The sequence below is a fragment of the Spermophilus citellus genome (assembly GCF_964194105.1).
Source record: "Spermophilus citellus genome assembly, chromosome: 12".
Lineage (NCBI taxonomy): Eukaryota > Metazoa > Chordata > Mammalia > Rodentia > Sciuridae > Spermophilus > Spermophilus citellus.
Genome location: NC_138198.1, coordinates 105,199,162 through 105,216,417, shown reverse-complemented (window position 1 = coordinate 105,216,417; position 17,256 = coordinate 105,199,162). Strand labels below are relative to the sequence as shown.

The following is a 17,256-nucleotide window of genomic DNA, read 5'->3' as shown; positions in this document are numbered from 1 at the left end:
GGCATCTAAAGCCTGTTGTACTGCTGCTAAGACTTGCCCCTGTTCATTAATGTCTCTACATAATTTAATATATGTGTTTAAATCCTCATGTCTCCATGGTCTAATGACCTCTCTGCAGCAACGATTTGCTTGGTCATAAGCCAGTTGTTTTATAAATGGCATTACCTGTTCTGTATTTCCAAATATCCTAGAGGCTGACTGAATAAGTCTATCTACAAATTCAGCATAAGGTTCATTAGTTCCTTGTATTACCTTAGATAATTGACCTTGTAAGTCTCCATGCCCCTGTAAAGTTTTCCATGCCCTAACTGCATCTACAGCAATTTGTGCGTACACACCAGGGTCATATTCAATTTGTTGTCTTTGACCCTCATAAGGTCCCTTCCCCAAAAGCATGTCCATATTTCTTTGAGGGTACCCAGCTTCTGCATTTCGCCTAGCTGTCTCCATGCAAAATTCCTCATTGGCAACCTTCCATAACAAATATTGTCCTCCGTTTAGCACAGATCGACACATGTTAGCCCAATCTGCTGGTGTCATGTCCAAGTTGGTAACAGATTCAACCATGCTTATTGTGAAGGGAGCTTGCGGCCCATAGGTCGTTACAGCCTCCTTTAATTGCTTTATTGTTTTGAAATCTAAAGCACGGTGAATTCGTTGCCCTCCTGCCTGCTCAAGTACAGGGCATGCTAATCTTTGGGGTCCTGCCTCAGAATTCCGTCCATCAACTACGGTAGTTGAGGGCCGCTCAGCGGTAGATGGAGCTGTTGGCTGAGTTACGCCCTCTGGTGATAGAACGGAGTTGGTAGCAACCTCCTGTTGTAATTCTCCACCTGATGGCTGCTTGTCCTCTAAGCTTGCTTTCTTTAAATTTTCCTCTGTCTGACTAGCTTGAGAGACCTTCTCTTTTGCTTGACCTAGCGTTTTTTCTACCATAGTCTGGACCTCTAACAATTTACTTAACAGTTTTTCGGTTTGTTTTTTATTGGATTCTAATCTACTATAACCTAACCCAATAAGGTAGGATAAAACAAAGCCGAAGCAGAATGAAACAAAGACGGAGCAGACAATGGTTGTATCAATTTTCTCTTTCTCAGGGCTGAATAACTTCAAACCTTGAGCCAACCATTTTTTCCAGTTCGCCTGAGAAAATTCTAGGGCTAGGGAGCTCGAAATGAAAACAAAATAAATCAAAACAAGAACACATTGTTTTCTGAGAAGGTCATCCATCCTGTCGCCTTCCCTCAGGGGCGAGCAATTTACTCACCTCTAAGCTTCAGGCGTTCCCCGCACGGGCCGCCAAATGCCGCAGTCTTGGCTGGGCACAGAATCACGAGCCAATCAAGCAGGAACAAAACTTTATTTTGAAAAAGCCGCTAACACTCTCAGCGCCAGCAAGTCAAAAACCGGTCCTCCCACGAGGGTGTCCGACCGGAACCGCACGCCGACCGGAACCCCCCCGTCTCCTCCCACCTCCTCCGGAATTCCCTCCTACTATCCTTCCCCAACCAATGGGAACTCTCCAGCAGTCCCGTAAAGTCCCGTAACTTGAGTCCGGTAGCAGGCCAAGGTGAACAGCGGGAGTCCAGTTTGCATATGAATGTAAATTTTAACATAATCATCTCAGTGGCTAGCTGGCGTCACTTTACAACCAAAGGTGCCATACATCGTATATATGCTTGTGGCTCCTAGCAGGAGGGGCCCCAAAAGAAGAGGCTGGTGTAACCCTCCCCTGAAGGAACCCTGTTAGAAATGCCACCCTCTTCCTGTTTTTCCAACTGGCACAGTTTTCCTTAAAATTTAATAAACCATTTGTTGAATATCCAACGTGCCCAGAACACAACCAGATGCATGTTTGGTTCGTTTGTGGTTCTGGGGATCAAACCTAGGGCCTCGCACAGGCCAGGCAAAGGCCTACAACTCAAGGGCATCCCACACCACCTGCAGGTGTTAAGAAGATTGCTTGGCAGCCACGTGCACTAGACTGAGGAGCAGGACAGGAGTGGGTCAGGGAGATGCATTAGGAGGTCCCCTCAGATGGTGGTATGGCCTGGGGACTGGCAGCCCAGGTGGCAAGAAGAGGGCAGATTCAAGATCTGTTGTGAAAACAGACTCTGATGGAAGGATTGGCTGGGCGGGGCCGGGGGGCAGGAAAGAGGAGGAGGCAGCAAGGGTGGTTCATGCTTCTGGCCTGAGTAACACTCACTCCCAGTGTTAAGGACATTCTCTAGGAATCCTTGCTCCAGTGCTTTCCAGAATTCTGACCTGCATCATTCCCCACTGGCCACGGCTAACATGACCCTCACACTCGGGTCAGAAAGAAGCATTATCTTTTCCACTCAGCAGATGGAGAGAGGGAGGCACACAACACCAAGGTCAAGCCCCTTAGAGAACCAATTGTATGACTAAACAAAGAGCCAGAGCTTGTATCTCAGGGTAGTCTTTGGGCACCAGAGCCATGAAGACTGAGGTCTGACTGCCAGCTTTATGTCGTGTCATGCATTATGACCTTGAACAAGTTATAAGACCTCTCCCAGACCCAGTTTCCTCATCAGTAAGATGGGAAAATAATGGGATCTGCCTCAGGGTTCTGCAAGGGCTCAGGGAGGAGGTAGACCCTCGGTGGATACAAATAGCACTATTTCTAGGCCACACAGCTCAGGTCTGCGTGTAGCTCTTTGTGCACGTACATCTGTCCAGGTATGCCCCGTGCACAGACTCTGTGTGCACACATCACAGTTGACAGCCAGACCCTGCTGGGTTTCGAGTGTAGACAGTAGCACCTTTGCAACTAGTGTTTCTGCTTGGCCTCTGGGGAGCAGGAGGCTTTGCCCTTTGGGAACAGGAAGGGGTTGGGTTTGGGACCAACCCTGAAAGTTAGGGCGCCTGTGAAGCCAACCTGTTTCCAAGGGTTCAGGCTAACCCGACCCAGGAAGGTGGGGCGACAGCCAGGGTGGGGGCAGAGGTGGGGCAGGGTGGGAGGGAAGGAGCCTGAGAACAGGGTGAGTAAGAGGGAGGGAGCCAAAAAGGGCCTCGGAAGGAATGGGGCATGGAAGAAAATGTACAATCACAGGTCTACCGTCTGGCCGTCCCAGAGTCCCTTCTGTGGGTGGCTTTGGGAGCTTCCTATCCCCTTCTCCCCACCCTACTCCTCTCTGAGGTCTCCTTTATGTTCCTATTTCCAGGAGGGAGCTGGCACCAAGTGAGGCTGGAGGGTTACAAGGGCGGGGTTCCCCACTTTTTGCCCAGAGCCATTCCAAAGGGCGTGTCCCAGCAGGGCACACACACACACAGTGATTAAGGGGGAGGGAGGGCGACAGACACTGTCCACTGCAGGACCCGGCGGGCAGGCTGGACAGCTGCCAGCTGTCCCCCACCCCTCTTGGCTGCAATGTCATCAGCCCTGGCACCACTCACTGGCTTACCCAGCCGCTCCTTCTAGCTTGGAGCTGGAGCCCTGTGAGGAGAGGCTGCCTAGGGCAGGCTGGGTTGGGCACCTCCCCCCCTTCCCACCACTCCCTGCTGGAGTCCTCCCCCACGTCCCCCTGCCCACTTCCCTCTCCAGCTGGCTTTGAAATGGTTCTTCAAGACTCCCTCCCTTGCAAAGTAGGCTCAGCTGGGAAGCTGTAATAAACCAGCTCCATCCCATAGACCCCCACTCTTGGTGAGGACCCCTGAGCCAGAGTGGTTGCCCACTTGCCCCATGATGCCATCTCCTGACTTCATTCCCTCAGCTGACACTCCTGCTCTCAGCCACACAAACCTCTGGACTGCCTGTCCCACCTCCGTCCAGAGTCCCCGTCACATAGCCTGCCTTACTCACTGCTTGGGCTCCTGTCCGCTCTGCAGAAGTCATTTCCCATTCCTCAGTAGTGGATGGTGCTTATGCACTTTACCCCACATTAACAGTCCCCCTGTGCCTTATCTGCCCCACAGATGAAAGCCTCCGAGGGTGGCACTCCACTGCACCCACCCACCTGCAGGCCATGAAGGCAAACCCCTGTGGACACATGGCAAACAATTCTGGATTGATACTGACTCCATCCAGGTCATGTGCTGGCACCTGCCTGGATCTGGGAGTGGAGCATGGAGTTACACTTGATCAGATGTTTAATTAGTGACTTTGTGGACCAAGAGAACTGACTTTTCATTCTTTCACTTGGGTGTTCTGGAAGTATGGGAATAGGTGGGGTTTGATTAAAAAAAAATGGAGTCACCCAATCTTGGACCACACTTTATCTCATGAGGTGTGCACGCCTTCCCCTCAGTCTTTGATTCCTTGATCTAGCACCCCTCCCCACTGTTCCCCAGCACCCTAGCATGGAGGAGCTGACAAACTCATTCACAGCTGTTGTGGAATTGCCTGATCCCCAGGACTTGGCATTTATCATTTTAGAGTAACATTTAGGGTGAAACCCAGAGATGCCCTTCCTGCTGCAATTTGGTATGCTTGGCTAGGTGGCAAGGGGACCCTAAAAAGAAATGAATCACTAACACTGGGATTCGCACAGGGGGCACCTGTTGGAGATGTTTTAGTGGGCGTGGTGTTTCAGAAGCTCACAGATCACAGCCCCTCTGGCTCTTCTGGGACCACCATGTCTTTGGAATTTTCATTTGGCTCTGAGGTGCTTTAAGGTTCCTTGCCTGTCCCTGGAAGTCTGGCAGAGGCAGCAGAAGGCTGAGCATCTCACTGTTTCCTGTGGTAGGCACTCCTTCTTGTTCTGGGGCACACAGGGCAGCTGGTCAGCAGGAAGGAATCTCTCTCCTGGCTCCTCCTCCATTTCTGAGAACAACCAGCTGTTTAGGAGTTAATGACAATTTTCTCCAGGTGACCAGACAGTTCCAGGGGAAATAGGCCTGAGGGAGCCAGCCAGCCAGAGCTTCCCAGCTGGCAGTTTTCAGATAGGGTGTGGTGTGTGGTTTGAAGAAAAGACTGGGAGAGGGTGGTGGGCCACACTCTCAGTGATGGACAGATGGCCCACGCAAATGTGCATGTTGGACTCTCTTGTTGCCATTTAAGTCAGCCTGTATGATATGTGTGCTGCTTGGTGAAGAGAGGTGGCATTGGTGCCCCCACCTCAGGCCTGGTGACCCCATCTGGGCCAGGCCCTGCTGAGTCCCCTGTGTAGGCAGGAGCTGCATTCTGTGCTCACCACCTGCACTTTGAAAGTTTTTTGTTTGTTTGTTTGTTTTTGTTTTGTCACTTGAATAGTAGCAAACCTTTGTAGTGCTTACTTTAAGTTACAATCACGACCCTTTAAGGAGAAAACATAATTCTAGTAATTTTATTGGGCTCAGATTCTAGGCAAATGGAAACAAAATGCTTCTTAAAATATAAGAAAACACCCGGAATTGAATAAAACAATAATTTTAAAAGCTTCCTTTCCCTTGAGATAAGTGGTAAAGCATTTTGTGAACTCCTGGGGTGGAGGGAGTGCCAGAGAGAGCCAGAAGAGAAGCAAAACTCCTCCTTGCTTTCATGTCGGTTTTGCCTTCCCCCAAAGAGCTTAATTTGCGTGTTATAAAGTGAAGCAGAAAGCGCCACTAGTGACATAGGTCCTTGTCCCGCGCTTAACAGTACAGGTGGACGAAAGGGGCCGCCTGCCAAATACTTCTGGTTGGAGGGAGGGGTGGGAGTGCTCGCTCCAAACCACTCCTGGAATGGCTTAACGCGCCCAGCGCGAATCAATGACAACCTCTCGCCGGCTGCGGCAGGCTCCCGGAGCAGCGCTGCCGCGTGGATTCCCAGCCCCGGACCCTGGCGGCGCTCAGGACACGGCCGGGGCACCAGCGCGGCGTCCCCGGGGCGGCCAGGTGGGTCTGCGGCGGCCTCATCCAGGAGCGGGGCTACGATCCGGGCTCCGGGGAGCCCCGGGCGGTGGGGAGGAAGCCCTTCTGGGCGGCCGAGGAGCTTCGCGGGCGTCTGGCGGCGGCCCCCACCTTCCGGCGCTGCGATCGATCGTTCTCGCTCCGCGTCTCGGGGGACCGTGGGGCGGCTCCGGCGGCTCTAGCTGGCGCGAGTGGCGGAGTCCGCGGAAACTGCAAGTCCCCACGTCGCCCGAGCCGGGGCAGGGGCGCGGGGCCGCGCAGCCCGCGAGGAACACCGGAGGGAACCTGGAGCGAGCTCCGCAGCCTTCCCAGCGCGGTCGGCCCTCCCGGCGGGCTCCCTCTGAGCGAGGGGACAGCGAGAGAGTTTAGGGGGGACTCGGGAAGGCAGTTGCGGATACACGTTGTTAAATAACCGCCCCCTCCGCCCCAGAAACCTGGGTTCTCCCGAGGGTCATATGCAAAACTTGCTGGAAAACAAAAGCCACGGCAACTCGGCAGAAGCCACGGTCCGGAGACGTGGGCAGAAATTAGCCGGGAATTGACCAGCGTCTCTAGGCACCGCCGGAGGGAGTCCCGCCTGGGTCCCCGGTTCGAGGCGCGGTGTGACGGTCGCTGGGAGCCCTCCCCGCAAGGTTGAGGACATTGGGAAGTCTCCCTCCCCGGAGGGCAAGTCAAGCTGGAGTCTTGCAAAGCCCGAGGTGACCAAGTGCGGGCAGGGAACGCGCGTGGTGTACCCGGATCCCCGCGGGCGCCCGGGCGGGCGACACCCTCCGGAGGGTCTGGGTCTCTTCCAACCAGCGCAGCGGCGGGAAAGGGAGCTAAAAAGAGCTGCCCACCACCCCAACCCCCGCTCGCCGCGGCAGGGGCCTTTGCGCGTGTCCAGGTGCCCAGCGGTGAACGCTCCCAGGAGTTGAGTTCTGCCCCTGCTGGTGCTGTCCCGGTTGTGGCTGTGCCCGCGAGCGGATGCCCTTTTCAGCAGCTGTACCCGGTTCTGCGCAGGAGTAAGGCCCGGTTCCAGTCTCACTGTTCCTTGACCAGCTGGTGGCGGACCACTTCCTATCCCTCTAAATGCGGGATTTTGAAAATGTAAAGGAAGTGATTGAAGCAATTAGGCAGTTTTCTCCAGATTAGATAGATTTTTGGAAGGGTTAGGGATGGGAGGAGTGGGGTAGTAAAGGCCCTGTCAGGTTCAAGTTTCAGCTCCACTCCTCCCTCCCCCTGCCTTCACCCAGTTAAATTCTCTCCAGGCTTCTCAGAAAGGCCTTAGGAGCCCCCTCTGGATGAGTCTCCGGGAGAGGAAAGCAGCCTGGGATGCCACCATTTCCCCTCAAGGCCCAACTTGAACTGAACAGGAAGAGAAATCCGCCCAGAAAGCTCTGCCTGTCTCCCTGGGTATGGTATTCTACAGAGTATTTGGTGGTATTTCCTAAATACGCCCCTTCTAAGGATCGTGGTAAGGGCAGCCACCACCATCCTTTATCCACCCCATTTTACAGGCAAAGGACTGAGGCCAGAAGGCAAGGTGAGTTTCCCAAGATCACAAGCTAGGCAGCAGAGGAGACCAGGACCACTGACACAGAATTGTGGGGCACCTGTGCCAAGTGAGTCCTGTGGCTCCCAGCTTGAATTGCGGAACCTGGTAAAGTTGCTCGGCACCCACCTGAAACCCCAGCAATTTGGAAAGCTGAGGCAGGAGGATTGCAGGTTGGAGACCAGGCTCAGCACCTTAGCCAGACTCTGTTTCAAAATAAAAATAAAAGGTGTGGGTATGTAACCCAGTCTTAAAGCACCCCTGGGTTCAATTCCCAGTGCCAATAAATAAATAAATAAACAAACTTGGTAAGATTGGTAGATTTGGAGCCCACCAAGTTCCTTCTGAGCCCTGTGGGGAAATGTACACAGGAAAGGAGCTCCTACCACCCTGATCCCAAGGGGCATCCAGCACAGGTGGATAAGACTTGCATAGCCATAGAGAAACCAAGGGACCAAGTAGGAGGGCCCTGCCACAGTCGGCTGGGACAGCCACTCTGGGATCTAATAAGAGGCACTGGTGGCCAGAGTTTAAGAACAGCTTCAAAAATTACATGACATTGTGGCAGGAACTTGAAAGAGGAAAATGTAGAGAGCAAAGGCCTGGAAGCAGCAGAACATAAGGTTTGTCCTGCTGAAGGAGTGCTGGGAGATAAATCCGAAAGGGAAGGAGGGAGGCGAGGGGCAGGGTGTCTGGAGACCACATACTACATGCCAGATGCAGCTCAGCGTGCATCATCTCCTCTAGTCCTCCATTCCCGTCAGATATGAATCATCAGCCCACTCTACAGATGAGGAAACTGAAGCTCAAAAGGATTAAGTAGCTCTCCAGCTTGTTGATAACAGGCAGAATTCAAAGCTATCCATTATTGCCCCACATCTTTTATAATCTTATACCATAATTGGGGAGATGGGAATCATTCTGGTATAATTATTGTACAACATAAAGTAGTATACTTTATACATGGGATTAGCCTTTTTGAACCTAAATGTTTTTTTCCAATCAATCAATCAAAACAACTATTGTATTGTGTACTGTGTGCTCACAGGTGCCATACTAATCGTTGGGCATCCAACAATAAGTGAATCACACTGGTCCCTGACTCTCTAGGGGGAATGGTTGGAATGAGGAACTGTCCCCACTCTGCAGTTACAAGGACTTGTCCCTGGCTCAAGGGAACACTGAGGAGTGCACACACCATAATCCACCTCTGTTCCTAGTGTCCAGGAAGCCATTTGAGCTCCTGCTGTTCGTATGATCAATTTAAGGGTTATGGTTGTGACCAGCAAGCATGTAGTTTTGGCACATGCCAACCGGAAGTGACAAGAGACCTGTGCAGCCTAGGAAAGGATTGGCCCCTCTCTGGAGCAATGCCTGCAGAGCTGAAAATTGACCCAGCATGTCCCCTTCCTCAAGCACCCGCCAAGTTCCCCAGTGACCAGGACGGTGTGTCCCACACACTCAGGACTCCTGTGGGGCTTCAAGCCCCCCATCTGACCACTGGAGAGGGAGTTACAGCACTTGTTGGTAACAAAGCCAGGCCGGGAACCCAGGTCTCCAACCATCCGTGATTCTCACGGCAGCACACACTGGCCTGCCAGGGAGGTTTGGGGGCTCAACCGAAAAGACCACTCCATCTGCTTGTGCCTGCATTGACAGTGCCATCTCCTGAGACTCCTGTCCTTTTCTGTTTTAGCTGACCGGACATATCTGTCCTAATAGAACGGTGTCAGAGGAATGTTTGAGATGGAGCCGACATAAATATTCCAGCACATCTGGCCTCTTAACCTTCCTTCCATCTCAAGTGGTGTAATAGGTGTAAGATAACTATCTCTAACATGAACTGTCACTATTGTGAGGACAGTGACCTGATAAATCAGCCTCAGAGTTCTTCCCTGTCTGGTGTCTGGGTGATGCTCTGAGACACCAATTCTCTCCAGAAGGATAGTTTTTCCCTTCTTTCTTTTTCCTTTTCTTAAAGAAAAAAAATCCTGGACTTGAGGTCACAAGATCCTATTGCATTCCATTTTGATGTCATGCTGACAGAATAAAGACATTTTCTCCTAATACGGAGATGACCAGCTTGATAAGGGTGAGAGCACCCGCCTGGCTGTCCCCGTGTTTACAGCAATTACACAGGTGTATAATTGCATAGGGATATTTGTTTGCTCAGCCCGTACAGACCTACAGGTTGGGCCAGGGAGAGGGCTGTTCAGTTTATTTTCCTTTGGCTGGGAACCACGGAGATGAATAGAGGGAGGGGAATCGGGTGGGGAGACTGTTGCCAAGAGCAATTTGGAGTCTCCTTCATATTAGTCAGAGATCATGTTTTTTTTTTCTGAAGCCACCCGATTAGAGCAACTTCCACGCAGAGCTTTTGCCTCCCATTTTTGTGGTGTGTGTGTGTGTGTGTGTGTGTGTGTGTGCGCGCGCGCGCGCACGAGCTCAAGCGAGCGAGTGGGGTGCATGCTTGTTTTTGTTTTGATTTGTAACTTGCTAAACTTCTCATGACTAAGCAAAAAAAAAAAAGCTTAGGGAATGGAGTGATGAAATGGGTCCTTGATATCATATATTCTGTATGTCATTGCTTAATAAATTTGAATACTGATCGACCCCGAGGTACCATGATAATAAAGTGCGATGAGTAATTCCTTTGAAGGGAGAGTTTATCTTCAGTGGGTGACATTCACCATTGAACCATAATTTCACTTTCCCTCTGCACATCTCGATCCCGTGTTTAGATAAAGAGGAGTGCTTGCTGTCTTCCGTGGTACTCTGGTACTCGCTTTTGTTCCATTTGGAAGAGCCCTGCATCCTGGCCTTGCTCAGGAGGGGATCTGCCAAAGTGGGGCCTCCTTCCCACACACACCTCCCTCCACCGTGTGGGAGGGAGAAGGAAGCTTCCCCCAGGGGGTCAGAGCTGTTTCCCAAGAGCAGCGTGGCCTGTGTACTCAGGCAGCACAGAACAGGAGCCTTTGCTTGGCCAACCCCCCCTCCCCCCCCCCCCCCCCCCCCCCCGCAGGAACCCTAAGGAGGCTGTAATCCATCAGTCAATAAACGAGTCTATCCACTGGACAAATTGAACAGAGCTACTCCGAGACTCCAAATTTACAGAAGGTGGCACACGATCTCTGTCAGCCTCACCAGGTTAGATACAAACCAGCTGCAGAAGAACATGTGACCCTATCCAGTGATTTGTATAACTGGACTTGACCTTCAAGGTGAACTGTGCGGCCTGCACACTGCACACGTGTGTGCATACACACACCGGAGGCTGTGGTTGGTTTTTGTTTTTGTTTTGTTTTTGGCTATAGATTCTGGCTGACAAGTCTGTTCAGTTGTTTCTGGAGGTAACAGATTGGCCCACTGGTCTTGGTGAAGCAACTGATAAAGGCTAATAGAGAGGTGACAGCGGTTTCAGCTCCCGTTGACATCTGCCTTCCTCAAGCCCCGGGAAAGCCTAGCAGAAACTGCCTCGAGTAAGCAGGACCTAAATAACAGGAACTTCTCTAAGGATTTTTTGTTTTTGTTAGTTTGTATTTTAATAATAACTTTATTGAGATGTCATTCACATTCCATGCAACTGACCCATTTGAAGGTGACAATTCCATGTTTTTTAGTATATTTGCAGGGTTGTGCATCTGTTATCATAATCATTTTAAGAGTATTTTTGTCACACCAGAAAGAACCCCTGTACCTATTTTGGAGTCACTGCCCACTCACCCCAACCTCAGACCAGCAAAAGTCTGTATTCTCCATTACGTTGCCTATTCTGGTCATTTCATACCAATGGAAGGACGCAATGTGGCTTTTTGTGATGGGCTTCTTTCAGTCATCATAATGCTTCCCAGAGTCCCCTGTCTTGGCAGGCAGCTCAGTCCTTTAAGTTCTATCACTGAGGAATATTTCTTTTATGGATAAAACCATATTTTATTTATTCATTCATCAGTTGGTGGATATTGGGTTTGTTCCACATTTGGCTGCTGTGAACATCTGTGTGCAAGTTTTTGTGTGGAAATAGGTTTTATTTCTCTCCAGTATCTGCCTAGGAGTGGAATTGCCAGGTCCTATGGCCACTCTATCTTTTGGAAATCACAAGACTGATTTTCAAAGTGGCTACACCGTTGTACACTCCCACCCGCAGTATACGAAGGCCCCACTTTCTCCACGTCTTTGACAGCACTTACTGATAATGTCTTTTTGTTGTGGCCATCCTATTTTCTAAGGGTTTATATGCACAAGGAGGCAGTACCCGGGAAGTATTCCGGAATCTGCTTAGTCATGCTGACCGTAGCCGGCATGAGAGCCCTTTGGCCTACTGGAGCATTCCACATACCCAGATATTTCCTTCAGCTCTATACTGAGTTTTTTCTTTAAGTTTCCACAGGCAATTGGCTGGGGGCTCTGTGTTCCCCCTATTTATCATTTGCAGTGGAATCATTTTATGCCATTTTTATGGGTCTGACTGGAGTGACACTCCAGACAGAGACAACTTGGACTCAAGTGGAGGGGAACTCACCTAGTCCCCCCCCCCCCCCCGCCTTTTTTTTTTAAATTAGTTCTAACCAGTTATACAAGACAGTAGAAAGCTCTTTGATTCATTGAACACAAATGAAGAATCTTTCACTTCTCTGGTTGTACATGAAGTAGAGTCACACCATTCGTGCAATCATACATGTACCTAGGGTAAGGATGTCCATATCATTCCACCATCTTTCCTACCCCCTTGCTCCCTCCCCCAACTTTTGCCCTATCCAAAGTTCCTGTACTCATCCCATGCCCCCCCATTATGGATTAGCATCCACTTATCAGAGAAAACATTTAGCCCCTGTTTTGGGGGGGGGGGGTTGGCTTAGCATGATATTCTCCAACTCCATCCATTTACCTGCAAATGCCATAATTTTATTTTAGTGCTGAGTAATATTTCATTGTATACATGTACCACATTTTCTTCATTCATTCATCTATTGAAGGGCATTTAGGATGGTTCCACAGATTAACTGTTGTGAATTGTGCTGCTGTGAACATTGATGTGGCTGTGTTACTATAGTATACTGTTTTTAAGTCCTTTGGGTATAGACTGAGAAGTGAGATAGCTGGGTCAAATGGTGGTTCCATTCCAAGTGTTCTAAGAAATCTCCATACTTCTTTCTGGATGGGGGCTGCACCAATTTGCAGTTCCACCAGCAATGTATGAGTGTGCCTTTCCCCCCTACATCCTCACAAACACTTATTGTTGTTTGTATTTTTGATAACTGCCATTCAGACTGGAGTGAGATGAAATCTTAAAAGTAGTTTTGATTTGCATTTCTCTAATTACTAGAGATGTTGAATTTTTTTTGGTATGTTTATTGATTGATTGTATATCTTCTTTTGAGAAGTGTCTATTCAGCTCCTTACCCATTTATTGATTAAGTTGTTTGTTGTTTTGGTGTTAAGTTTTTTGAGTTATTTATATATCTTGGAGATCAGTGCTCTATCGGATGCATGAGTGGCAAAAAACTTGCTCCCAAAATGTAGTCTCTCTCTTCACCTCATTGATTATTTCTTTGCTAATAATCAGTGAGATTATTTCTTCTTCTCCCTTTGCTGAGAAGAAGCATTTTAGTTTGAATCCATCCCATTTATTGATTCTTGATTTTATTTCTTGCGCTTTAGGAATCTTGTTAAGGAAATCAGGACTTAATCCAACATGATGAAGATTTGGGTCTACTTTTTCTTCTATTAGGCATAGAGTCTCTGGTCTAATTCCTAGGTCTTTGATCCACTTTGAATTGAGTTTTGTGCATGGTGAGATATAGGGGTTTAGTTTCATTTGCTGTATACGGAGTTCTAATTTTCCCAGCACCCATTTGTTGAAGAGGCTATCTTTTCTCCAATGTATGTTTTTGGTGCCTTTGACTAGTATGAGATAACTGTATTTATGTGGGTTTGTCTCTGTGTCTTCTATTCTGTACCATTGGTCCATATGTTTATTTTGGTGCCAATACCATGCTGTTTTTGTTACTAGAGCTTTGTAGTATAGATTAAGGTCTGGTATTGTGATGCCTCCTTCTTCACTCTTAGTGCTAAGGATTGCTTTTTTGCTATTCTGGGTCTCTTATTTTTCCAAATGAATTTCACAATTGCTTTTTCTATTTCTGTAAGGAATGATGTTGGGATTTTAATTGAAATTACATTGAATCTATATAGTGTTTTGGGTTACCTAGTTTTAAAACCACCAAAGACTATAAGAACCCTTTCTTCTGGACATGCTATTGTTCTATTATTAGCTGTTCTGTGGCTTCATGTTCAGGAGAACCAAACCTTGGTGCTGTAGTTCCTTGTAATAGAATTCAGTCTGTGTGACCCAAGAGCATCCTGGACCTGGTTCTGCTACCAATGGACTCTTCAGCTACAAACTAGTGCTGAGCCTAGTAGTTCCTACACATACGCATTGCAACCAATCGCCTGTGAATCCTTTTAAAAGATTCCAGGGGCTCACCCTGGAGGAAATGAAGTAAACTCTCACAGGCAGGCGATTGTGGTGAAGTTTAAGAACACAGGCTGACCCCTGCTTGCCTCCATTTCCTTACTTGAAATGAGGAGTAGATTAGACTGGCGAGCTCCAAAGGGTTTTCCACAAAGCTGATTAAGTTCTGGGTGGGTCTGATCTTGTAAAAGGGGGCTTCTGGCACTGAAAACAATTCAGTGCAAGTGGCACTTTTGTGATAAGAGTTGTGTTCTTTGAGGGCAAGGACCAGACCACCTACCACTACTGCCCTGGCTGACCATCTGCACAACTGTGAGAGGTCACATCTGCCCTGGGGCCATTTTCTCTCCCCATCCCTGTCCACTTCCCTTGAAGCCCCCAGAGTTTTCACTGCTTTCTTCTATTCCTCTGCCGGCAGCCCACAGTGTCATTCATTCAGCCAACATTTCCCCAACACCTCCTAGAGATAACAAGTTGACTAAAGCTCTGCTTCACCCTTAAATAAGGTACCAGCACATTTTAAGCAGAGAAGCAGCCCAAGGCTAATCCCCAGAGGTGCAATTTCAGGGCTCCTTGATTTGGATGAAGGAGGGTCTAGGGCCTGAATTCCTGTAGGTCAGGCGGGGGAGACTCCACCTCCCGCGCTGTCTGCCAGATCCACTCCCCACCCTCCCCCACTGGGGCTGGGCCCTCAGCAACCTGTTCAGAAAGTGCTTCTGTCATCCCCTGTCTCAGCCAGAGACATGCCCTCCTCCTCAACTCCCACCTGCTAGGAACAGGCAGGCGGAGGAGGGGAAGGGAGGGCTGGCTTATTGGAGATCTGAGCTCCAGGCTCCAGCCTTTGGCTCCCACCCCGTAACCCTGACTGGACAATTCCCAGGACAGCTGTGCTCTGAGGACTGAAATAATCAGTGTTTATTAAAGCTGTTGGAGGGAGGACCAGGGGGAGGAGGGAAGGAAGGCTCGAATTTCTGCCTTCCAACAAGAGAGAGGCCAGGTGAGGAAACCTGAGGCCAGCCTCCATGCCCGATGCCCAGAGCCCTCTCCCTCCCTTCCTGGCGAATGCACCCACGATGACATTGGAGGTGCTGTTTGGGGGTGTATTGAGATTTGTGTGTGTGTGTGTGTGTGTGTGCGCGCGCGCGCACACACACAATTAAAGAACATGAGGGTTCATTTGAATAGGGATTAATGTCTCTGTGGCCTGGACCTGCAGGAGGGAGAAATTCTAGACGGGTGGAAGTTGCAATAAAAGGAAATGGGCTGGATCTGCCTCCAACTGATCAGGAGGCCTCCCAGTTGGCAGCTTTGAAAGGAACATGTTTGGGGCAGTTTTCTGGGCAATCTGTACTTTCCTCTGGACTTTCCAGTGGTGTGTGAGTATCCTCAGCAAATGCCTAAACTCTACACTCAGGGTTCTAGCCAGCTGAGGGGCAGGGAAACGGGCATTTATAGCCAACTGTTTTTCCTGCTCACATCCCTCCAGCCCACTGGGGCCCACCTACTCAGGAATCAGTCTGTCTCCCAGAGTCACCCACCCCTGCCGGCTCTTGGCACCACTTCTAAGGTCTCACTTCATCCCCTGATTCTGAGTTCACCTAAGGGTGGGAGACACTGCTTTACAGGGTGTCTGAGTTTGAGACAGGGGACTTGCAGGCGTGTTCCCGATGGTGGGAATCAGGCACTAGGGGAAAGTGAACAGTCACTCTGGTCAGCAAGGGGCCTGCTGTCTACACTGGAAGTGGGAAGTAGATCCCCTTGACCCACTTTAATCATATGATGTGGAAGCTGCTCACGAGGCCTGTGTACAGAATCAGCCTCCAGTCGTGAGGATGCTCTGGGGAGGACAGTCATTTTGTCGCGCATGACGGGAGATGCAGAGGCTGTTGAAAGGAAAACAGGACTGAAACACTGGTGGCTGATGCTCAAAAGGGTAGAATGGTCACCCTCCCCATGGGCACTGGGCTTCTTTGAGGTAACTCACACTGAGTGTGCCCTGGGCAGGTTGGAGGATAAATGGCACCTAGTGGCTACTTCAGATGGCTCAGGCCCTGGGGAGGGTGCCCCTTGGTATGACTGGATGGCCTCTCTGCCCCAGGTCTGGTGGACATGCAGTTGTGGGATTCTCCAGTCTGCTGCCTGGTTCTCCCTCTGGTCTCCTCTACTGATCCCTGCTGGGGCTGGGGGAATGGCTCCCCCACTGTTGGCCGCCCCCTCCTCCCCACTCCAGTGGCGCATGGAGTAGATCTGGCCTTCAGCTCTTGGAGTCTTTTCCAGTAACACGGGAGTGAGCTCTGCAGATGCAGCCAGGGGAGAGGGGCAGGGCGTCAGCCAACCCCAGAGTTCATGCTGCGATGAAAGGCCAAGCTGGCCTCTTGTGAGAAGTCAGGGAGGGACAGATGGGGCTCTGGGAGGAGGAACGCTGGCCCACAGGCCCTTCCCCACTGCCCACTGCCAGCAGGGCTGTCCCAAGTGATGCCTGATCAGCAAGGACAGAGAAGCACCCATACTGTGCCAGGGGCCTGCTGGCCCAGCGGGACACACATGGAGTCTCCCCTCCCGCCTTCTGAAGGACTGTCATCTGTTTAGCCGGGTAAGACCAGAATGTGAGAAGGAACCAAGGGTCTATGGCACCCATCTCAGCTGAACGGCATAAGAAGGGCCAGATGGGCCATGGCCTGAGGGGTCCGGGAGGCCTCCCAAAGGTGCTCTGAGCTAGGACCCACACAGCAGTCTTAGCACATGGTCACTGCAGGCAGGACCTGGTTCCAGTGTGTTTGGTCACTTATTGGCTCTGATGTTGGCCTCACTACTGTCTGTGCTGAGATTTCCCTATTTATAAGATGGGCATGAAGCCTCAGAAGACTGAGGGCAGAACCCTCCAGTGCCTGGCCCATGGCACATCTCAGTGCGTGGAGCCTCTGCTTCTGGACAGAACCTTTGTAAAGTCATGTGCACCTTCCTCCCCTGCTCTCCCTTCCCGTTCTTTCTTCCTCCTCCCATCTCTTTCTTCTCCCTTACTAGCTCCTTGCCCTAAGGCTGCAGGTGGTCACTCTGACCTGTGTCCAGGCAGGAAGTCCCCATTTCTTTTGCCTGAGGCTAGTCAGGTTTAGATCCGCCCAGGAGCAGCTCTGGGAGGCTCATTCCCACAGGGCAAAGAACTCAGAATGGAGCTCCACATTCCCCTCTCCGGTCTCATGTCCCTCCTCAGCGGCATCCCTGGAACCCAGAGCAATGTAAATGTGCCATTCGCTATTTCATGTGACAAACCAGGATTGGTCACAGTGGCCCATTCCAGGCAGGTGTCCCAGTGCAACATGAAGCTAATGAGAGGTTCCCTAAAGACAGGACCTTTAACATTAAACAGAGACATGAGGTGGGAGGGAAAGGGAGAGAAAAGGGAAATTGCATGGAAATGGAGGGA

The 17,256-nt window shown here is 50.3% G+C and overlaps 1 protein-coding gene across 2 annotated transcripts in view; it reads left to right on the top strand.

The window, feature by feature from the left end:
• Positions 1-17,256, top strand: part of ZBTB7C (zinc finger and BTB domain containing 7C) — a 337,867-nt gene that overhangs the window by 235,454 nt on the left and 85,157 nt on the right. Inside the window, exon 1 of one of the 2 annotated variants that reach the window (XM_081262765.1) lies at positions 5,623-5,814. The exons of the other annotated variant lie outside the window; for it this stretch is intronic. The gene's annotated coding sequence lies outside the window, so the exon portion shown is untranslated. Of the gene's footprint in view, positions 1-5,622; positions 5,815-17,256 lie in introns of those variants that run through there. 2 annotated transcript variants of the gene reach the window in all.